General features: G+C 37.4%; 1 protein-coding gene across 1 annotated transcript in view; it reads right to left on the bottom strand.

Moving 5' to 3' along the window:
* DMD (dystrophin) overlaps window positions 1-25,785 on the bottom strand; it is a 2,292,995-nt gene that overhangs the window by 1,184,747 nt on the left and 1,082,463 nt on the right. The gene's annotated exons all lie outside the window — the stretch shown is intronic.

The raw sequence follows: 25,785 nt of genomic DNA, 5'->3' as shown, positions 1-25,785 counted from the left end.
GAAATTTAAGTCAGCTACAGAAATTTGCATATGTAACAAGGAACCAAATGTTAATCACCAAGACAATGGGAAAATTGTCTCCAGGAAATGTCAGAGGTTTTCATGGCAGCCCCTCTCATCACAGGACCAGAGGCCTAGGAAGAAACAATGGTTTCCTGGGCTGGGCCCAGAGCCCCTCTGCTATGTGCAGCCTAGGGACTAGGTGCCCTGCATCCCAGCCACTCCAGCCATGGCTAAAAGGGGCCAAGACACAGCTCAGCCCATGGCTACAGAGGGTGCAAGACCCAAGCCTTGGCACTCAATGCTAGCCTGTGAAAGCAGCCAGGAAGGGGGCTGTACCCTGTAAAGCCACAGGGGTGGAGCTACCCAAGGCTGTGGGAGCCCACATCTTGCATGACCTGGATGTGAGACACAGAGTCAAAGGAGATTATTTTGGAGATTTAAGATTTAATTACTGCTTCATTGGATTTGATTTGCATGAAGCCTGGAGCCCCTTTGTTTGGGCCAATTTCTCCCTTTTGGAATGGGTGTATTTACCCATTGCTGGTACCTTCATTGAACCTAGGAAGTAACTAACTTGCTTTTGATTTTATGGCTCCTAGGCAGAAGTGACTTGCCTTGTCTCAGATGAGACTTTGGGCTTGGACTTTTGGGTTAATGCTAGAATGAGTTAAGACTTTGGGTGACTGTTGGGAAGGCATATTGTGTTTTGAAATGTGAAGACATGCCATTTGGGAGGGGCCAGGGATGAAATGATATGGTTTGGCTTTGTCCCCACCCAAATTGAATTTTGAATTGTAGTTCCCATAATTCCCATGTGTCATGTGAGGGACCCAGTTGGAAGTAATTGAATTATGGGGGCGGTTATCCCCCCTCCATGGTGCTGTTCTCGTGATAGTGAGTTCTCATGAGATCTGATGGTTTTATAAGGGACTTTTCCTCCTTTGCTCAGCACTTCTCCTTCCTGCCGCCATATGAAGAAGGATGTGTTTGCTTCCCCTTCTGGCATGGTTATAAGTTTTTCCTGAAGCCTCCCCAGCCATGTGGAACCGTGAGTCAATTAAACCTCTTTCCTTTATAAATTACTCAGTCTTGGGCAGTTCTTCTGAGTAGCGTGAAAACAGACTAATACAGGCAGAATGATCAACATATTTTAGTTTCTGAGTTTACTTATTAATGCTAAACTGTATTTTTACCCTTTTACTTTTGAACGTCATTGTCATATTAATAAGAGAATTTTTTTGATCAAAGTATTTTAAGTTCTGTACACTCGTAGTCTTTGATCTAAATATTTACACATCATGGACAGAAATGTTATGAAAATCATTTAGAGAACTATTTAATGGAAAACATTTCATATTTAATATATTTTCCAGTTTTCACATGTTGTACATATAAGAAATCTAATTTTATGGCCATTGATAATGGTGATAATGGCAGCCTTCATATAAGATATACTTCTGTCTTTTCTTTATTTATTATTATACCTGCGAGAAGACACATGGCCCTATGCAGCCAATAGATAGATGCATAATGTAACAATAATTACAGTTATAATAAATGTTTATACTTTTCATGATTTGCATACACCACCAAATGCAAAGGAACTATGAAGCAGTTTGCACTGAGACCAGTTAAAACCTAAATTCTGCCCCCCTTTAGCTATGCGGTGATCTATTTCTTGTTACATACAATATGCTGAAAAAATGAGGCTGGAAGTAATTCCAGTGCTTTTAAACCCAATCTAAAGAGCTTCTGCACAGCAAAAGAAACTACCATCAGAGTGAACAGGCAACCTACAGAATGGGAGAAAATTTTTGCAATCTACTCATCTGACAAAGGGCTAATTTCCAGAATCTACAAAGAACTCAAACAAATATACAAGAAAAAAACAAACAACCCCATCCAAAAGTGGGCAAAGGATATGAACAGACATTTCTCAAAAGAAGACATTCATACAGCCAACAGACACATGAAAAAATGCTCATCATCACTGGCCATCAGAGAAATGCAAATCAAAACCACAATGAGATACCATCTCACACCAGTTAGAATGGCAATCATTAAAAAATCAGGAAACAACAGGTGTTGGAGAGGATGTGGAGAAATAGGAACACTTTTACACTGTTGGTGGGATTGTAAACTAGTTCAACCATTATGGAAAACAGTATGGCGATTCCTCAAGGACCTAGAACTAGATGTACCATATGACCCAGCCATCCCACTACTGGGTATATACCCAAAGGATTATAAATTATGCTACTACAAAGACACATGCACACGTATGTTTATTGCGGCACTATTCACAATAGCAAAGACTTGGAATCAACCCAAATGTCCATCAGTGACAGACTGGATTAAGAAAATGTGGCACATATACACCATGGAATACTATGCAGCCATAAAAAACGATGAGTTTGCATCCTTTGTAGGGACATGGATGCAGCTGGAAACCATCATTCTTAGCAAACTATCACAAGAAGAGAAAACCAAACACCGCATGTTCTCACTCATAGGTGGGAACTGAACAACGAGCTCACTTGGACTCGGGAAGGGGAACATCACACAATGGGGCCTATCATGGGGAGGGGAGGGGGGGAGGGATTGCATTGGGGAGTTATACCTGATATAAATGATGAATTGATGGGTGCTGACGAGTTGATGGGTGCAGCACACCAACATGGCACATATATACATATGTAACAAACCTGCACGTTATGCACATGTACCCTAGAACTTAAAGTATAATAAAAAAAATAATAAAATAAAAAAAATAAAAAAATAAACCCAATCTACAATTTGATTTCCTTTGTGACCTTTGAAACATCACTGTTATAAAAGTTCCACCATTCCTAATGCCCCAGATTTGCCACTGTTGTTTCCTTATTAAGAAGCAAACCAAAACAAAACAAAGTAAAACAAAAACCTTCACACAGTTTTCAGTTCTCTTTCTTCTCAGTAAACGAAAGATTTTCACTTAACTTCACTTATCTCATTTTTATGTGTTCTTCAACCTTAAAGTAGTTCCAGCCTTGTTCATGTCTCTCTTAAATGTTCTTCTTTATACATTTCAAAAGCTTTGCTCCTTCTTTTTCTGTCATCTAAGTGAGTTGTCTAGATCTCTATTCATATTACTCTTTATGTTACCATCTATAAACCAAAATATTTTCATGCGGCAAAGAATTCTGATCATGAGGCAGAATGAACTAATGAGAAAAATTTGTCTTCGTTTCTAGTGAAAACTAATTTATTCTTGCCTTCTCTAGGTATATTTCAAGAACTGTATTTTTGGTCTTTTAGGACTTTACTTTGAAAATGTTGGAATTAGTAGTGAATTTCTAACCAACACTGTGCATAAAGTCAGCTGGTTCAAGCAAGTCATAGAAGCCTCCAGCAATTCTGTGACCAAAGAAAAGTAACCATAATATTAACTTTTCCTTTGACTTTAAAGATAATAATTTTAATAATTTCCAGACTTGAAAAAATCTTGGCACAAAAATAAAATTTTGTTAAATTAATACTTTGAGAAATACCCCCAAATTATTTCTATATTGGTGATAGTAAAAGACAAATTCAAGTATTTTATGCCATTCAAGAAATTGGCTTATGTAGGATTATGTATATGACCTTTAATTTCCACTTCTAATTTTGTCACTAACTGTTATGAATCAAACTTTAAAAACAAACCATGGCTATGATCTTTTTAAAGTTGTAAAGCAAGACTCAATAATACACAGAGCTAACCAAAAGTGAGTACATAAGAATAACAAAGGTAAACATTAGCAAAAGATTAAACAAGTAAGTCAACAAGGATGAAATAGAAAGACACAGCCATACAAGACTCAGAATACAAAAGCTTATGGTGAATCAGGATCAGGGGAATGCAGGAGTCAGAAAAGTAACACAAATAAGCAGAAGAGTGACCAGCTGGGTAGGGAAGTACAGTGGCCCTTGCTAGGGTAATAATGCCCCTCCCTCACATTGCAATAGATCCAGGTGGAGCTCACCCATTATCTTGGGCCTGAACACTCCAGGGTACTCTGGATGATGTCCTACAGCCAGAAACTGCATGTCTTAGTCTAAAGTCTATCTTTGAAGCAGAAAAAGTAGCTATAACCACATGCAAAAACAGGCTGGAAGTACTTGCAAAAGGAAATGAATACCCTGACACCCTGAGTGATCCTTTAAAAGTGACTAACAGGAGTTGAAATATAAACACCTCAGCTCTTGCACCTTGTCTAAGATAACTCCAAGAGAAGTGTGTTATGCTTTCCCAGACTTTCTCCAGGGAATTAAGCCCTAGTTCCCACAGTGGTGTTTGGCTTGATAACATACTCTTTACAGGTTGCTTTCTCTTACCTTTCTCACAACTCCACTATCCTACCGCAGCTTCCTAGAATCACTGCCCAAAGAAAGTATTTGAACTCAAACCCTTGTCTCAGGGTTTACTTATGTAAGAACCCAAACTGAGACACTCACAATGCAAGAATTTATATTAAGACCACAATCAATCTTAAAGCATGGCTAGTCTCATCCTCTATGTAGAGGTAAAGAAAAGCCCTTAATTGGAGCGGAAAATTCACTCATTCTTTTGAAAAATGAATAATGTACTCTTTTGTGTAATAGACAGTGAGTGTAATGGGACACAGATATACCTAATAGTAGTGTTACAGTAGGTAGCTAGTCAGATATGAGCTGGGTAGGAGACCCCCCAACCCCAACCAGGAATGTCAGGTAACCATCAAGTGATGGTCAGGTGGTTATTAAACTGTGTCTTTAAAATAATAATTGGTCACAGCCAGTACCAGGGAAAGGCAGTCTCCCAATAGATAAAAACACCTGAAATTGGTGATCAGCAGCTTCCTGATAAGATCCCAGGATTTGGGCAAATGGGCTCCCGCATGCACACTAAGAGGCAAAATGTCAGAGCGTAACTGGCATGGCCTTCCTCTAGAAACACTCGACTGGTAAGGGAATACCTCTTGAATACAACTCCGGTAAACATACCGTGTGTGCTCCCCTCCCAAGTGTCAGTAGACCACTGTGCATGCAGATAGTCCCCTACCCTAAGGGAAGAATCGGGGAGAAGGGATGTAAGACCATGGAAGAATGCCAGAATACAAAACCATAAATCAAAGATCAAACAGGACACTTCATCTCTCAAGTCGCCCACTTGGTCCTTTTCCAAATGTACTTTATTTCCTTTCATTTCTGCTCTAAAGTTTTTAAATAAACTTTCTTTCCTGCTCTAACACTTGCCACAGTCTCTTCTTCTGCCTTATGCCTACTTGGTCGAATTCTTTCTTCTGATGAGGCATGAATTAAGGTTACTGAAGACCCGTATGGATTCACTGCCAGTAACAGGAGGAGAGAGTTATTCAACAAATTATTATATACCAACTGTATAGTAAGTGACCTTACTCATTCCGGCTCACCATCACAATACGAGTATTAGGGTTCAAAGGATAAGCTTTCATGAAATGTAAATCTCTTAGTATAAATAATTAAAATGATATCCAAGTATTGGATTCTAAATAAATACTTTTAAAAATAGTTATTACAAGAAGACTGTATCTAATCAAGCTGCTGAAACAAATTTAATGGAGTCCTTCACTCATCACTGAATTCTGTAGATTTTTCTTTCAGTTGTAAGAAAATAATGCTTTCCTTTTGAAGATGTTGGCTTGGATTAGAAAAATGCTTTATTATGAGTATTGCAAAGCTACTTATTTACCACAGCTAGACAGAGACTCTTTCTTACTTTGTCATGCAGCTGCTTGTTTTTAAACAAATTTTGCCAAGAGACATAAACCAGATGGTCTTCTTCAAGGGTATCCTGTGAGCTGTGATAGTCAGCTTATGGTAGTTTTGAGCAGCAGACAGCTGGGTATGGAAAGTCATGATGCTATTTGGAAATCCAACTACCAAGTGTGCTGAAGCACAAGGAGATTCTCAAGTCAGTAAATAAAACTGTGACTTAAAGTTTGTTTCAGTATTCTATTTTTATGGGGGGCATTAACTTTATGCTTTATAATATTATTTTTTTGGGTAAAAGTACCCCAATACATTGAATTAGAGAGAAAACTTGTGAAAAAATGGATTCAGAATACATTTCCAAGTGGGATCAACAAATTGTAAGTTAGGCTTTCTAACAGAGTTGTATATGTTTTATCAAAAATGTCTAATACTGTAATAAAATTCTACTAGAATAGTGTAGTATTTCAAGTTGCAAGTCTCAGTTCTGTTTTGTAGTAGTGTTATACATCCACACTCTTGAAATGGGTTCACTAACTGTGAGTGTATTTCTCTAACCCTGGTGTTTGGATATGCCATGTGACTTGTTTTGACAATTGACTATGGATGGAAGAGAGTATGCTGGTTATAAATGTAGGTCTTAAGAACCATCATGTGTTTCTGCTTACCCTTCTGAGATCTTTAGAACTCCGCCATGGAAGAATGTGCCTCAAGTATCTACTGCCATTCCAGCTTGTGCCCCAGAATGAGACACATAGATCAGACATGTTTGGTCAACCTACAATCAGATTCTGAATCAGAGATTACTCAATGTAACCCCGTGAATATGAGGATTATCGCTTATTGTTCTTTTGGGGTATGCTTGTCACACAGCTTTATTGTGGTCGTAGCTGACTAATATTGGTTGACATTGGTAAGGTCCCAATAAACAGCTACCTTGGGTCACTCCTACATTACTGAGAGATAGGGGAAAGAATATGAGATAAAAATAAAAGTTAGCATCTACGTCCTTATCAGGATGCTACTATTTTATGGAAGGTACCCATAGAGATTACAGAATTGTATCTCTGATGATCCCGAAATTCCTTCAAAACAAAGGACACAGAATGAACCATCCTTGGTTTTCAAGTACTATGTTATAATTTTGAATATTAGAGAAAGACAAATGAAAAAATTGAAAAAAAATTAAAAAAGCATTTCAAGACAAACTAAACAGACAAAATTTGTCTTTTTATGAACAAAGATCCTTCAAATTTATTCAAGCATATAAATCACTCAAAGGCATCTGAATTGTCATTTCTTACAAGTATCTAGCCATACTAGGAAACTACAAAGAATATTTTAAAACCCGTATTTCAGGCAGAAATCTCTCAAAAACTACATCTTTGGCTTGTAATGGGCAGTTTTCCCTTGAGAAAACTGGTATTTTTCAAGAGGAATTTGAGACTATCCACGGATAAACTAAAACTAATATGAAAATAATTCTTGTGAAAACTGCCTTACAAGCAAGAGTTTGCAACTTTCATAGAGTAAACAGATTTTTAAAGTGTTAGAATTTCATAATTGTGACAAACATTCTCCTAGAATAGAAGGTAAAACAAGCAAGCAGACAAGAAAGCAAGCAAACCTTTCACCAGAATGTTATACTGACTTTAGAGACTAATGGATATATTTTTCTCTATGAGAGACTGTTCGTGTATCTCTAACTCCCTAATTAGAAAAACATATCCAGGTCTTAGATTATTTTATATATTGCTGTATCCACACCTAAAAGTCATAATTTGACCTTATTATAGCAAAATAAAAGTAAATATGAGGAAATTTATCCTGCATTAATAATTTATTGAATAAACTATCCATCCATTTCTGCTACTGATCTTGAACATAAAGATATCACCTTCAAAAATTTAAACATATTTTTAAAGTACTTTGGTTTTGTACATGAGAGTTTAAAAAGTCATTATACATATTTGTGTTGTTTCTACTGATGTCTATACATCTGGAAGGAAGAACATAATCCTTGAGCATAAGAAATCCTATGTGAAATGCCATGGAGGCAGGCTATGTAGCAGAAAAGAATTCATAACTGGGGTCAAGACATAGACTCTGGCACATACTTCACATGTGAGCTTAAGAAAATTATTTATCCTAAAACCCAACTTATTCATCACCAAAATAAGGTTCTCTTGAGAATGAAATGATATATCTAGGGCTCTGAACCCATGCCTGACACATAGGTGTGCCTAAAAATAAGCTCTTTTACCTTATGCGAGGTCTATCTTACGTGTCCAGAAAAAGTAACGTCTTGAAAATTCACTACACTGTCATAATTTTAGCTTTAAACTTAGATCCTTGTTTTATAGTGGTTAGTCAGTGAATTAGTAAGCAAAATTTACTAATTAACTTTATATAACTAATATAACTTAGGATCTAACTTTAGTAAAATTTAGGTAAGCATTAGGCCTGTAAGTAGGAGCACTATGACAACCAAATTCTCCATTTCTCACATTTCCTAAGCAGTAGCTTAAATCTAAGTCAGACAGAAATTGATGAATGAGAAATTACTTTGAGAATATGGAGAAACAGAAAAGTAGGTACCTAGGGAAATGATGAAAACTTCTACTTTTATATTGGCAGAATTTAATAAGCCACAGTAAGATGCAGGCTGAATCAGAGTTCATAAAATTATGAAAAAAACAGGGGAAGGGTTAACCAAAGACAAAATTGCCCTTTTTACATTCTTCTTAGGGCTCCTTAAACAAAACAAAACAAAATAAAACAAAACAAAACAGGAGCCGGGTGCAGTGGTGCGCAACTGTAATCCCATCTACTCAGAAGGCTGAGGTGGGAGGATTACTTCATCCAGGGAGTTTGAGACCAGCCCCAGCAACCTTCTGAAAGAAAAGAAAAGAAAAGAAAAGAAAGAAAAACAATATACACTCTTTTTAAATATACATGATGAAGACTGTTAGTTCTCTTCCAATATTCTTTTCTTTTTTTTTTTTTTCCATGAGTGATTTTAGCAGAGCACATGTGAAATAAACACAACATTTCCCAGTCCCACTTGCAGCTTAGATGTGGCCATGTGACTGACTTCTGGCCAATGAAATATAAATGGAAATATAACATGGTAGCTCCCAGGAAATTTTCCTAAAAGACAATTGGTATGCACCCTTTGCCCCTTCCTGTGGCCTTCTTACATCCTTCGTGGAATGTGGATGCGGTGAGAGCTCCATCTTGCAACACATGTGGATGAAATTCCACCACATAAAGATAACTTGGTAGAAAACAGAAATGAGTGGGGCCAACATATCTGCCTTGGCTGCAAACCTCCAGGGTTTTTCACGAGAAAGAAATATGCTTCTCTTTTATTTAAGTTATTGCTACCTTGAGCTTCTGTAACAGTTAGCCAAAGCAAATTATAATTGATAAAATAAAGAGAGTTTCTGGGAAAATTACATTCAGCACAGTTTTATTTTACAGTAACTTCTTTTAAAACTCATCTCTTCCAGGTAGAGAAAAAAATGCATATTTAGAGAAGGGAAATTTGTGACATGAAAAACCAATAAATACACAATGAATAAAGTCAAATATTAATATTAGCCTCCAAAATAAGGATAGTCCTAGGGACACAAATTTTTTTCTATGTTAGAGTCTTTTTCCTTTGACAATAACAAAAATGTTTATTTAGATAACAAGCAAGCAAATATAGTCCCCTCATATACTGAAGAACTAGAATCATCTATGGTGAGGATGAAAATGCTTGTATACAACTATCCTGGGAAACAAAAATGTTCAATTACTTTGAGAAAAAGACTGGGGATATTGATCTATGGCTATCTCTGAGATTACGTGAATTTTATATCTAGTCAATTTCTTATCTGAAGCAAGTTTTAAACTAACCTCTAAGTGAACTGTGAAGATTTATAAGAATCTGAAAATGTTGAAGATACAAAGCAAATGATCCTGGATGAAGTGGTGATCATAAAAAGCAAATCACTCTGCAACTCTTAAGTGCTTTGAACTATAAATAGGAATATGCAGAAGATAAGCTGATGGGCAGAAACAAACTTCCATTTAATGCATTTCAAAAAGCTCTTTCACTTAATAAATATAACAGATTTTCTTCTTTAAATTCTTTCACCACCTGCTCTTAACAACTAAGAATTCAGAAGAAAGTATATTTAAAACTAAACAAGGAAATGTAAATCAAGGCTAGTTTAGATATCTAATTTAGATGGTATACTGTGCTGAATGGTTCATGTTTTACAGAGTTTCAAGAAGTCGCAATAAGATAAGAATATTACTCATTGATAATTGGTTTGTTGTAAGGAGACCCTTTGATAGTCCAATATACACTAAATACCTCAAGACACCAACTAAATGGGGTTAATCTTTTGTAGTTTAAAGCTTTGCCTCTGGTAGTAAAAATTTCATGTAATTGGCATCAACAGTCAAATCATACAATTCATTTTGGGCTGCTGGGTGGAAACAAAAGCTCCTCTATTTGGCTCACAATCACTCTCTCAGTGGTATGCAAAACGCAATGACTGGCCAGTGAATGATATTGACAATAGCTAGGGATTATCTTAGATTATACAGCCTTCAGCAGAAACATAAACACTTGAACAGAGCAGCATGAAATGGAAGATAGTATGTGAGAGGAGGCAAGCTCTAATCTGAAATACACAAGAAGAAACTTAGATATGGCAAAAAAGACAGTATATAGAGGCTACAATTGATGGAGGGAGATTATAATAAATGACAGATTAATGAGACTTGTTTTCTTGAAGTTTATGATGGTTTATTTCTGGCATATATGCCAAGTTGATGTTATCAAATTAGAGTGTTCATCGCCATTATTATCATCAAGTAGTATTGATTACCAGTGTGCACTCTACTGAGTATTATATATACAAGCAAAATTAATGTGGTTTCTGACATTCAACAACCAATAAAGTAAATCAGACCAAACACTGTAGACATATGTAGGAGAGCATATAGCGAACAAGACACTTAAATCGCAAAAACGTAAAGTTTAAAAATAAATTTTTAGGCCGGGCGCGGTGGCTCAAGCCTGTAATCCCAGCACTTTGGGAGGCCGAGACGGGCAGATCACCAGGTCAGGAGATCAAGACCATGCTGGCTAACACGGTGAAACCTCGTCTCTACTAAAAATACAAAAACGAGCCGGGTGAGGTGGCAGGCACCTGTAGTCCCAGCTACTCAGGAGGCTGAGGCAGGAGAATGGCGTCAATCCGGGAGGCGGAGCTTGCAGTGAGCTGAGATCAGGCCACTGCACTCCAGCCTGGGCGACAGAGCAAGACTCCGCCTCAAAAAAAAAATAAATAAATAAATAAATTTTTAAATAATTTCAATGTTTAGGTGAACTGGTAAGTGTCTTGGTGTGTCAGTTTATAATAATGTTGATTGCTGTATCTAAGGGAATAACTTATTCATCCTTTTCTATTCATAGATAGCTAAATTTTAAAAATGAATTATATCAAACTAGTTACTTAGTAAATCATGGTTTTCAAAGAAGATCTTTAGGGTAAAAACCGAAACAGAACCTCTCCCCATAAACCATGGTTTCAACAATTCAAAAACGTGGGACAAGGTGGTTCAAGATGGCAGAATAGAAGCCTATACAATTCATCTCCCTCACTGAGACATCACATTTTAACAACTATGTGCACACAGGAAAGCACTGTCACCAGAACCAAAAACCTGGTAAGCAATCACAGTACCTGGTTTTAACTTCATCTTCCTAAAAGAGGCACTGAGAAAAGGCAGGAGAGACAGTCCCGAATCGCCAACACCACCCCTTCCCAATCACCCAGCACTGGATGTACAGTGCAGAGATGGAATCTTTGTACTTTTGGGACAATACAGCTACTGGGGAACTTTACATTGAATTAAGTGCTGTGCTGTCACAGTAGAGAAAAAGTCATGCTGGGCTCAGCTAGTGCCTGTGCACAGAGGGAATATTTGAACCAGCCCCAGCCAGAAGGGAATTGCCCATCCCAGCAGTCAGAACTTGAGTTTCTTGGCAAGCCTCACCGTTGTGGGCCAAAGTGCTCTGGGGTCCCAGGAAAACTTGAGAGGCAGTCTGGGACACACGAACAGCAATTCCTAAGTAACTCCTAGTCATAGCCTGGGCTGAGAGCTAGAGGACTAGGGTGGCATGTGATCAAGGGAGACACCAGCTGGCAGGGCTAAGGGAGTGCTTGCACTATTCCTCCCCCACCCCAAGCAGTGCAGGCCGCAGTAACGAAAGTGACTCCTTACTTTTGCTTAAGGAGAGGAGAGTGAAAAGTAAAGAGGATTTTGTCTTGCATCTTGGACACCAGCTTAGTCACAGTAGGATAGGGCACTGGACAGAGTTGTGAGGACCCCTTTCTAGGCTCAGATCCTGGACAACACTCTCCAATCAAAAGAGATACAGTGTCTCGACCAGGCATGGTGGCTCATACCTGTAATCCTAGCACTTTGGGAGGCTGAAGTGGGTGGGTGACTTGAGGTCAGGAGTCGAGACCAGCCTGGCCAACATGATGAAACCCCATCTCTACTAAAAATACAAAAATTAGCCATGCATGATGGTGGGTGACTGTAATCTCAGCTACTTGGGTGGCTAAAGCACAATAATCTCTTGAACCCAGGAGGCAGAGGTTGCAGTGAACGGAGATCCTGCCACTGCACTCCAGCCTGGGCAACATAGCGAGATGCTGTCTCAAGAAAAAAAAAAAAAAAAAGAAAAAAAGAAAGAAAAGAAAAGAAAAGAGAGAAAGAAAGAAAAGAAAAGGAAAGGAAAGAAAAGAAAAAACAGATACAGTGTCTGAATGGATGAAAAAATAAGACCCAATTTTGTGTTGACCACAAGAAGCACTCTTCATCTATAAAGATACACATAGACTGGAAATAAAGAGATGGAAAAAGATATTCCATGCCAATGGAAACCCAAAAAGAGGAGGAGTAGTTATACTTATATCAGACAAAAACATTGATATCAGGACAAAAATATTGACAACAGGACAAAAGCTGTAAGAAGAGATAAAGAAGGTCATTATATAATGACAAAAGGGTCAATCCAGCAACAGGATGTAACTATTATAAATATATATGCACTCAACACTGGAGTACCCAGATATATAAAGCAAATATTATTAGAGCTCAGGAGAGAGATAGGCCTCAATACAATAACAGCTGGAGCCTTCAACACCCCCACTTGCAGCAGTAGGCAGATCTCCCAGATAGAAGCTCAACCAAAGTAACATTGAACTTAATCTATACTATAGAATAAATTGACCTAATAGATATTTACAGAACATTTAATTCAATGACTGTAGAATATACATTCTTCTCCTCAGCACACAGATTATTGTCAAAGATAGACCACATAGTAGGTCACAAAACAAGTCTTAAAAATTCAATAAAAATGAAATAATATCAAGCATGTTCTCTAACACAATGGAATAAGACTAGAAATCAACAACAAGGAATTTTGGAAGCAATACAAACACACAGAAGTTAAACAATATGCTACTAAATGACCACTGGGTCTATGAAGAAATTAAGAAGAAAATTGAAAAATGTCTTTAAAAAATGAAAGAAACACCACATACCAAAACCTATGGGATACAGCAAAAGTAGTACTAAGAGGGAAATTTATAGCTGTAGGTGTCTACATCAAAAAAGAAAAAAACTTCACATAAATCACCTAACAATGCATCTTAAATACCTAGACAAACAAGAGAAAATCAAACCCAAAATTAGTAGAAGAAAGAAATAATAAAGATCAGAGGAGAAAGAAATGACTTTGTAGTAAAGAAAACATACAAAAAGTCAACAAAATGACAAGTCGGTTTATTGAAAAGGTAAACAAAATTGACAAATCTTTAGCCAGACTAATGGAGAAAAAAGGGAGAAGACCCAAATAAATAAAATCAGAAATGAGAAAGGAGATATTATAATTAATACCAGTTTATTGGGGCAACCTGCCCCCGATTGTTAACGTGGGTTCTTTTCTATTTCCCTAAGTGTCGGCTGGTTGAGAAACAAAGGGAAAGAGTACAAAAGAGATAAATTTCAAAGCTGGGTGTCTGGGGGAGACATCACATGTCAGCAGGTTCCATGATGCCTCTGAGCCGTAAACCAGCAAGTTTTTATTAGCGATTTTCAAAAGGGGAGGGAGTGTGTGAATAGGGTGTGGGTCACAGAGATCACATGCTTCACAAGGTAATAAAATATCACAAAGCAAATGGAGGCAGGGCGAGATCACAGGACCATAGGACGGGGCAAAATTAAAATTGCTAATGAAGTTTCGGGCACGCATTGTCATTGATAACATCTTATCAGGAGACAGGGTTTGAGAGCAGACAACCTGTATGACCAAAATTTATTAGGCGGGAATTTCTTCATCCTAATAAGCCTGGGAGTGCTACGGGAGACCGGGGTTTATTTCACCCCTTTAGCTTCGACCATAAAAGACAGCTGCCCCCAAGGGGGCCGTTTAGAGGCCTACCCTCAGGGGCACATTCTCTTTCTCAGGGATGTTCCTTGCTGAGAAAAGGAAATCAGTGATGTTTCTCCTATTTGCTTTTGAAAGAAGAGAAATATGGCTCTGTTCCTCCCGGCTCACTAGCAGTCAGAGTTTAAGGTTATCTCTCTTGTTTCCTGAACACTGCTGTTACCCTGTTCTTTTTTCAAGGTGCCCAGATTTCATATCATTCAAACACACGTGCTCTACAAACAACTTGTGCAGTTAATGCGATCATCACAGGGTCCTGAGGCGACATACATCCTCCTTAGCTTACGAAGATGATGGGATTAAGATATTAAAGTAAAGACAGGCATAGGAAATCACAAGAGTATTGACTGGGGAAGTGATAAGTGTCCATGAAATCTTCACAATTTATGTTCAGAGACTGCAATAAAGACAGGTGTAAGAAATTATAAAAGTATTAATTTGGGGAACTAATAAATGTCCATGAAATCTTCACAATTTATGTTCTTCTGCCATGGCTTCAGCTGGTCCCTCTGTTTGGGGTCCCTGACTTCCCGCAACACCAGATAAATTCAAAGGCTCATTAGTGGCTACTATGAGCAACTATATGCCAACAAACGGAAAAATCTAGAGGTAATGGATAAATTCCTAGACATGTACAACCTACCAAGATTAAACCATAAAGAAATCCAAAACCTGAACGGGCCAGTAACGAGTAACACAAGAGAAGCCTTAGTAAAGTCTCCCAGTAAAGAAAAGCTTGGAACCCGATGGCTGCATTGCTGAATTCTACCAAACATTTTAAAAACAACTCATACCAATCCTACACAGACTATTCCAAAATAAATAGAGGACGAGGGAATACTTCCTAGTTCATTCTATGAGGCCAGTATTACCCTGACACTGACACCAGAAAAAGACGTATCAAATAAAGAAAACTACAGGATAGTATGTGATGAATATTGATGCAAAATTCCTCAAAAAATAGTAGCAAACTGAATTGAACAATACATTAGAAAGACCATTCATCATGAGCAAGTGGGATTTATCCCAGAGATACGACCATGGTTCAACATATGCAAATCAATCAATGTGATACATCCTATCAACAAAATTGAAGGACAAAGCCATATGGTCATTTCAATTGATGCTGAAAAAGCTTTTGATTAAACTTCAACATTGCTTTAATGATAAAAAGTCTCAAAACTCTAGGTATAAAAGGAACATACCTTAACATAATAAAAGCCATATATGACAGACCCACAGCTAGTATCATTCTGAATGGGGAAAAACTGAAAGTCTTTCCTCTAAGATCTGGAACATGACAAGAATGCCACTTTCACCACTGTTATTCAACATGGTACTGTAAGTCCTAGATAGAGCAATTAGACAAGACAAAGAAACAGATCAGAGAGTATCCAAATTGGAAAGGAAGAAGTCAAATGATCCTTGTTTGCTGAGGCTAAGATCTTATATTTGGAAAAGGCTAAGGACTCCACCAAAAAACGATTAGAACCAATAAACAAATTCAGTAAAGTTGCAGGATACAAGATCAACATACAAAAATGAGTAGCATTTCTATATGCCAACAGTGAACAACCTGATCTGAATAAGATATAAAAAAGTAATTTTCCATTTACAATAGCCACAAATAAAATGAAATACCTAGGCATTTACTTAACCAATTAAGTGAAAGATCTCGACAATGAAAACTATGAAACACTAATAAAAGAAATTGAAGAGGATACACAAAATGTCATTGTATTACATGCTCATGGATTGGAAGAACCAGTATTTTTAAAAAGTCCATACTACCCAAAGCAAGCTACAGAATCAATGCAATCCCTATCAAAATACTAATGGAATTCTTCACAGAAATAGTAAAAACAATTCTAAAATTTATATGGAACCACAAAAGACCCAGAATATATATGTACAGTGACCTTATTTTTGACAAGGTTTCCAAAAACACACATTGAAGAAAGGACAGTTTATTCAATAAATGGAACAGGGAAAACTGTATATCCCCATGCAGAAGAATGAAACTGGACCCCTATCTCTTGGCGTATACAAAAGTCAAATCAAAATGGATTAAAGACTAAAATCTAAGACCTCAAACTATGAAACTACTACAAGGAAACATTGGAGAAACTCTCCAGGACATTTGTCTGAGTAAAAAAAAATTTAAGTAATATCCTACAAGCACAGACAAAAAAAGCAAAAATAGACAAATGGGATCACATCAAGTTAAAAAGCTTCTGCACAGTGAAACAATCAATAAAGTGAAGAGACAAGCAACAGAAAGGGAGAAAATATTTGCAAATTACCCATCTGACAAGGGATTAATAACCAGAATATATGAGGAGTTAAACTCTATAGGAAAAAGTCTAATAATTAGATCAGAAAATATACAAAAGATTTGAATAGGTATTTCTCAAAAGAAGACACACAAATGGGAAACAGGTGTATGAAAATATGCTCAGCATCACTGATCATCAGAGAAATGCAAATCAAAACTACAATGGGATATTCTCTCACCCCAGTTAAAATGACTTGTATCCAAAAGACAGGCAGTTACGAATGATGGAGAGTGTGAAGAAAAGGGGACTCCTGTACACTGTTGGTAGGAATGTAAATTAGTACAACCAAAATGGAGAAGAGTTTGGAGGTTCCTCAAAAAACTAAAAATAGGGTTACTATATGATCCAGCAATCCCACTGCTGGGTATGTAGCCAAAAGAAAGCAAATCAGTATATCAAAGAGATATCTGTACTCCCACATTTGTTGAAGCACTGTTCATAATAGCCAAGATTTGGAAGCAACCTAAGCAACCATCAACAGATAAATGGACAAAGAAAATATGATACATATACATAGTGGAGTACTATTCAGCCATAAAAAGAATGAGATCCTGTCATTTGCAACATCATGGATTGAACTGGAGGTCATTGTGTTAAATGAAGTAAGCCAGGCACAGAAAGACAAACATCACACGTTCTCACTTATTTGTGGAAGGTAAAAATCAAAACAATTGAACACATGGAGATAGAGGGTAGAAGGATGGTTACCAGAGGCTGTGAAGGGGAGTAGGGGGGTGAGGAGGAGGTTGAAATGGCTAATCGGTACAAAAAATAGAAAGAATGAACAACACCTAGTATTAGCTAGCACAACAGGGTGACTATAGTCAAAATAATTAAATTGTACATTTTTAAATAACTAAAAAAATACAATTTTACTGTTTGTAACACAAAGAATAATTGCTTGAGGAGATGAACACCCCATTTTCCATGATACTTGCATGCCTGTATCAAAACTTCTCATGTACCCCATATATACACACACACACACTATGTATATATATGTTTACATATATATACATAGTAAATATATAATACTATGTACCCACATGTATATATACTATGTACATCTATAAATATATACTATGTACCCACAAATGTTAAAAATAACATTTAAAGAAAAAATTTTGAAAAGTGGAACATAAATGGAAATTTGTACTTCTCCATCAGTCTATTGTATCTTCCTCTGCATTGTCCCCATGACTGAATCCATGGGTTTCGTTTCTTCCAGTAAGTAAAAAAATGGCTATGGAATAGGATATGAACAACTTTCTTAAGTTCAGGACATGCTTATTTTTTACCCCTTACTTCCTAATTCTACCAAGCTCAGAAACCAACAGTAAGAATTTTGTGTTGGCACATATACCTATACCCGGCTTGTGGAATGAAGATCTAGTCTTGCATAAAAATCTTCAAATATGGTAGAGATTAATGCTAAGACTGCAATGATAATCCTTCCTGAGTTGTCAGCATCCTGTATGTGCTTATCATGTATCTTCCCAACTACATATGGCATTGTGACAAATAGAAGAGGCTGCTAATGCTGCTATAGCTGAATGTCTCATTTAGGAACAAACAATTCTGGAAAAGCTCCCAGATTATGCATCTGTCCCTCTAGCTTCCACTTTAAAAGATAAAATTGTATGGTGATAACGTGAGGATTACTATACTATTATTTCCTTATATGGGTAAAGTGAGGTTATTTCCTTACATTGACATGAAAGAAAAATATTTATTGAATGTCTCAGTAGAAAGATTACAACTGAGATAGCAAATTCTTATCAGAAACTTGCATGAGGAATGGGCTTGCAGAATTGCATGCTCATTCCCTACTGTCTGAATGCAGAGATGATTAGGGACTTTCTCTTCCAATCTGATTTATTTGGTTTCTACTTCTGTTTTCTCTCCTTTCATTTATTTCATTGTCTCATTTTTCTTCATGTAGCACACATGGCAGCCAGAGCCTGTGAGTGCTTTAATGCGGCAGGCTTAGTGCTATGAGAACTGAACAATGGAGAAATCCCTGGGGAAGCAGCTTCCAACTGTCCCACCCTCAGCATCCTAATGACCTGTGGAACTGTGGTTCCAGAATGGTGGTGATAAATTTGGAAAATACTTTCTCTAAAGCAGCAGTGCTCACATATTTGACAGGCTGTACTGGCCAATTATAAAATGTTCAGGGCTCCATGGTGAAATGCCAAAAATAGAACAATGTAGTATGCTTTTCCTAAAGCTCTACCTTCTTTAAATGATTTATGTCCCTCCTGTGCTTAAAGTACATATTTACTATTTTTAAAAGGTAAGTATAAATTTTAGTCCAGTCCATCACTCACACAGAAATGTGTACACATCACAAACGTATGGTTCCATAAACTTTCCTAAAGGCAACACATCAATGCAAGTAGCATCCAGATCAAGAAACAAAACATTACCCAGTTCCTACAAGCCTGCTTCAGCCCTCGTTAACCACAACTCACAAAGTTGTGACCTCTAAACTCCAAAGTGCCTATTTCTTAGTTTCATATGATAGATGCATACAGTAAGTATTCTCTTATTTCTGACTTATTTTATACAGCACTGTTCATATTTTATTTTTCAACATTTCATTTATTTTATGAAATATTATGAGCATTTGATTAAATGTCCTTATATTGCTTTCTCTAATTTTTTAGAGGTTTCTTTTTTGCTATAGAACTGTAATAATATAGAAATAAATACTCCTAGTCTCATGTCTATTTTACATCATATCTTAAGATCAGAACCATCTTGAATTTAACTACTTATATGGGTGGGCAAGTCAACCTGACATATCTGACTAAGTAGAACTCCAAGAAGGAAATACTGATTTTAAAGCATTACTTTCTTGACAGGGACCTTGTTGTAACACAATAATGCCATCTTATGGCTGTACAGCAATTTGTAGTCTAGAAACTGCTTTCATTTTGATGATACCATTTGAACGGTTCTATCCTCTTAGTCTTTGGGAAGTCATTTTCTAAAAGTGGGAAACATTCACTAATGGCTTGCAGGATAGTAAAGATGGTATCAGAAAGAAACTAAGAACACCAGAGTATAGCATCTGGCATTTAGTAGGCCCTTCTTAAGTGTTTGTTGAAAGAAGAGCTTTGTTTCTCTAATCCTAGACAGATCTTATGCAAATTCTTTGTTTTTACAGTTTTTACATGTTTCCTATAGGTATATTTTATAAGCAGTTAGTTATGCAAAAATCAATGAAAACTGAATTTAGCAGTAATATTAATTTCCCAAAAAATTAACTAGTAATCTTACATACAGGCATATCTATCCATATGTTGATGGCACTTGTGGATTTACTGTCGACTGTGTTGACTGTTTATGAACAATCAGAATGTCCATGAAAATAAGGCTTTTAATACTTTGATGATGTGTAACTTGTTGAGATGCATGCTGAAATTCTATTTGCTGAAGACAATGTATGGAAGCAGGTATGTTAGATAATGAATGAGTAGTCATAAATTAGTCTGACTTTTTAAATATCTTCCTATTCTCATCTAAAGAGTAATGTCTGTTTTACTTTATGACATTTAATAGAGATGAGTTTTACAGTTATAACATTCATGAATTTGGTATTTAATGATGCTCTCAGAACTTATGCCTTGGGAATGCTGAGAATCTAATGCACGCATTTTCTTGTAACTTATTTTGAGTAAAATATGCAAACTTATTGGACCTAAATATTTTGGTGAAAGAGAAATACGCAGATGTACTATTTAGTATGTGCTTAGGCAAGTCACACAACATAAAATATAGTTTTCTCCCTTGTAAAATAATGAAGCAGGGCAAAACCACTAAGGGATTTTCTAGCTGTAAAACAATCCTGTTATAAATTACTAACTATCTCTAATCATTTGAATTATGGTTCAGCAAATATTAACATTAACATCTCTCCCCCTTCCATTGTAGGAAGAGTCTACTTTCTCATTCTATTGATGTCAGATTTGTCAACGTGACTTGCTTTGGCCAATCAAATGTCAGTGAACTTCACAGGAGCATAGGCCATGAGTGTTCTTGGGAGGTTAGGCTTATACTTTGGTGACTTGTCATGAAAATATGTCACTGACTCTTCATCTTCGGTCCAGAGCAAAGACATATATAGCAGACCTTAATTCAACATGCATCATAGAGCCTATCTCAAGCTAATCCACATCTTGAAGCAGAGCTTCCTGGCCAAGACCAGCTGAGTCAGTCAAGGTACAAGTAACCTAAACAGCCAGAAATGCCTTTTGTTTTCAGTCAGCAAGTTCTAGGGTGATTTGTACCACAGCATTATTGCAGTCATAGCTAATACTACCATACATGTACCATATAAGAAAAATACCAATATAGCCCTTCTTACTAGCTCAAATTTATTTTGACTTAAACCCAAGTTGGCTTACTAAAAAATTCAGATTTTTGTTGACAACACCACATGAAGGCTGTACTGAACATTTGTATATTTATGAATGCATAGCTTCTAAATTTCTCCAAGGATTCAAGAATCTACCATTGTATGGGACTTACTAGGACACAAGGCGTTGACTGCCACTACAATGAAGAACACATTCAGCTATTTATTTTCCCTGACCTCTGGCAACAAGAACCTAGTTCTGTGGCCTAAACCTGTCTTATAACAGCAGCCATCAATTTATGGCCCATCAGCAAAATCCAGCCTGCCATCTGTCTTGGTAAATAAAGTTTTATTTGAACACAACGTGCCTATCCATTTATATATTATATATGGTTTCTGTCACCCTAAAACAGCAGAGTTGTGTAGTTGTGACAGAGACTACATGACCTGCGGGGACAAAAATATCTACTAACTGCCCCTTTACAGAAAAAAATCCATCCTCTAATTTATCAGATGCTTCTGCCAGAGACCCTAATTGTGGAATGAGTCACATACAACAAGAATAAATAATTCAGATACTTTTTTTTGGCAGTGATGATAGCAAGCAATGTCCAATGCAATGGTGCTCCTGGTAAAGCAGTGGACTCTGGCATGACAGCAAAATAATTCAGATTTACCTCATAGCTTGATACTGGATATATTCTGGATGCCTAGCCTGCTCTTCTTTTATACTTTCCGTTCATTGCTAAACCTAGCTCTCAGGCTTTCCTATTGATTCCATGAGGTATGTGATATCCTTCTAGTAATTTATATAATTCTACCTAAAGTAACTAGAGTCACTTTCTGTTAGTTGTAACTCAGAACCTTGAATGGTCTATAGACCTTGATTTATTGCTAATTATTAGTAAGATGTTTTCATTCCATTCTCCAAGGATCTTTTTCTTGCCCTCTTGCATAGCTCCAATCTATCAACCCTTATTTTACTGGCTGGTTGTCCATTTTCTCTCCAAGACTGTGAAGCTCTTCAAAGTGGGGACTGAATTTAATTCTTCTCTCTGTAGTTCTCAGGGAAATTTGAAAGCATTTCAGAATGAATTGACAGATGTCATGACTATCAGAGCCATAAGGTCACCATTTTCATCATCAAAATTGCCATCCTTAACTGAGCCATTATTGTGTTTAAGCAATCCACTAAGTTCCCCACATATATTGTGTCAGATAATCCTCATAACAACCCTGTGACATAGACACTATTCTTATCCTATTTTATACATAAGAAATGTATGGAGCAGAAGATTTAAGAAACTTGCTCAAGGGCACATAGAGAGTCAGCAGCAAAGTCAGAATTCCAAAACATGTTGGAACTCTACAGCCTGCGCTCATAAGCAATTACTTAAGACAGTTTTTATCTGAGATTTTACTAAAAGTCATAGGAAATTTAACAGCTCCTCACCAATTCCTATAGAATGTCAATGGAAGTACAATTTCAATCTCTGGATAAGGAAAGGGTGAATCTACTGGGGTTAGAGAAACTCTATCCTTTGTCAAAACCAGAAAAGTCCTCAGAGTTGGGGTGCGATTGTAGCTACCCTCTCTGTGGAATGACATTGGTGTTTGTGTTTATTTTTAAGTCTAAGGTGAAGGTAAACTGAAAGGGAAATGTCCATATGACCCAGTGAGAAGGGAATACCTGGATCATTTGCCAAAAATTACTTATAATTAAAGTGGAGGAGAAACCTCAAAAAGCAGAAAGCGTTATTTCTACTTTAGTGCAAAACTGGTAGGTGTGTACAGAAGCACAGTAATCACTAGCCACCCAAGAAGCCTCAAAGGTCCTTAGGGGATGGTGTGGGTGGCCTAGAATGCTTGGGGAAAACACTGACTATAAGAAGATAAACCAGAGGGGGAAGAACTTCCCAACAGTGGAATGAACATCCCAAAAGATGGTAATGAAACTGACATCACTGGAGTAGCCTGCAGAGCCTCATAATGACTTAATGTGAAATGCTGGGAGAAAGAACACCATGGCGGCAATAGAAGTTTATTTAAATATTTTTATTTGTTTATTTTAGAGACAGTCTGTTATTCAGGCTGGAGTACAGTGGCACAATCATGGCTCATGGCAGCCTTGAATTCCTGGGCTCAGGGGATCCCCCTGCCTCAGCCTCCCAAAGCACTGGGATTACAGGCATGAGCCACCATATTATAAGTTTAAGTTTCTATTTGTAGCATATACACAGAGTGGCTGAATTTCTTTTCCTTTATCAAGTCTGGCTTTGGATACTGTGGGACCAGCTATTTTCAAGGAAGTTGAGATAAATCTCTCTTTTTTTGTTGCTGTTTTTTTTTTGTTTTTGTTTTTTGTTTTGTTTTGTTTGAGACAGAGCCTTGCTCTGTCACCCAGGTTGGAATGCAGTGGCAGATTTTGGCTCACTGCAGCCTCTGCCTCCTGGGTTCAAGGGATTCTCCTGCCTCAGCCTCCCAAGTAGCTGGCACCACAAGCGCATGCCACCATGCACAGGTAAGTTTTGTATTTTTAACGGAGATAGGGTTTCACTATGTTGGCCAGGCTGGTCTTGGACTCCTGACCTCAAATGATCTGCCTGCCTTGGACTCCCAAAGGGCTGGGATTATAGACATGAGCCACTGCACCTGGCCTGGAGGTTGAGATAAATCTGTTAGACTATCCAAAGGGGAAATACTCTCAGGTTTCTGAGAGGAGGCTCGAGTCCAGACACATTGAACACCCACTCTGTGCTCAACACTATCTCAGTCCTGAGCATATAACACAAATAAAACATAGCCCTTTTCTATAAGGAGCTTGTGTGGGAGGCAGAAAAGTAAATAAATTGATTACTATGTGTTAAGTTCTAGGAGTAGGCACATCAGATCTTATATTCTACAGGGTAGCCACCAAGTCTGAAAAATTTACAAATACATAAATGACTTATTGATATCTTATTACATTAAATGATGAAACAATATCCGAGTTTCCAGATGTTATGAGCAAGTAATCATTTTAGGATTTCTAGAAAAAGACAACATCTGAAGTGAGACCTGAAGAACAGGTAGGTCAGAGGGAGAACAAAACACTTGGGCATCCACAAATTGATTTAATATCGCTAGGACATAATTCGGAGGGGCTGGCTGTAGGGCAGGCAGGAAGAAATAAACACTGAGGCTGACCAGATAATTATAAGCAATTAAGGAGTCAGGGTGTCATTCTCAAGGGAATGAGATTATAGTACCGAAGCTCTTACACTTTAGAAAAATGATGACCACTGAAACATCATGGAGAACAAAGTAGAGACAATCATTTGAGACAACTGAGATTAATGCTAGAAATCTCTTTAGGTGCCTGATGTAGTAAACCAAGAACTAAAATAGGAGAAAAGATGGTTAGAAATGGACAGATGTAAGAGATACCATGGAGATTCCCTGTAATTATTAGACAAATGATTTGATTTCCTCTGAGAATAATTAAGAAGCCTACCTTGAGAATAAATAACTTTGAAATGAATCACTTTAAGCTGTTAGATAACTTTATTACTTTTAATCTCAAAACGTAAAAGAAAAAGTATTCCACTTCTTGTGACGTGAGGCTAAATAATGTAACTGAATTTCTGCACCCCCTCCAATTAAGTCAACAGCTAAATATTTCAAATAAGATAAAAAGAAACATGATTTTTTTTAATTTTTTTTTATTATCATACTTTAAGTTCTAGGGTACATGTGCATAACGTGCAGATTTGTTACATATGTATACTTGCGCCATGTTGGTGTGCTGCACCCATCAACTCGTCAGCACCCATCAACTCGTCATTTACATCAGATATAACTCCCAATGCAATCTCTCCCCCCTCGCCCCTCCCCGTGATAGGCCCCAGTGTGTGATGTTCCCCTTCCCGAGTCCAAGTGATCTCATTGTTCAGTTCCCACCTATGAGTGAGAACATGCGGTGTTTGGTTTTCTGTTCTTGTGATAGTTTGCTGAGAATGATGGTTTCCAGCTGCATCCATGTCCCTACAAAGGACTCAAACTCATCCTGTTTTATGGCTGCATAGTATTCCATGGTGTATATGTGCCACATTTTCTTAATCCAGTCTGTCACTGATGGACATTTGGGTTGGTTCCAAGTCTTTGCTATTGTGAATAGTGCCGCAATAAACATACGTGTGCATGTGTCTTTATAGCAGCATGATTTGTAATCCTTTGGGTATATACCCAGTAATGGGATGGCTGGGTCATATGGTACTTCTAGTTCTAGATCCTTGAGGAATCGCCATACTGTTTTCCATAATGGTTGAACTAGTTTACAATCCCACCGACAGTGTAAAAGTGTTCCTATTTCTCCACATCCTCTCCAGCACCTGTTGTTTCCTGACTTTTTAATGATTGCCATTCTAACTGGTGTGAGATGGTATCTCATTGTGGTTTCGATTTGCATTTCTCTGATGGCCAGTGCCAACCCCACAGAAATACAAACTACCATCAGAGAATACTATAAACACCTCTACGCAAATAAACTAGAAAATCTAGAAGAAATGGATAATTTCCTGGACACTTACACTCTCCCAAGACCAAACCAGGAAGAAGCTGAATCCCTGAATAGACCAATAGCAGGCTCTGAAATTGAGGCAATAATTAATAGCCTACCAACCAAAAAAAGTCCAGGACCAGATGGATTCACAGCTGAATTCTACCAGAGGTACAAGGAGGAGCTGCTACCATTCCTTCTGAAACTATTCCAATCAATAGAAAAAGAGGGAATCCTCCCTAACTCATTGTATGAGGACAACATCATC

Source organism: Piliocolobus tephrosceles, chromosome 12 (genome assembly GCF_002776525.5).
Source record: "Piliocolobus tephrosceles isolate RC106 chromosome 12, ASM277652v3, whole genome shotgun sequence".
Lineage (NCBI taxonomy): Eukaryota > Metazoa > Chordata > Mammalia > Primates > Cercopithecidae > Piliocolobus > Piliocolobus tephrosceles.
The sequence above is the reverse complement of the archived record's forward strand: the minus strand, read 5'-3'. Positions and strand labels throughout refer to the sequence as shown.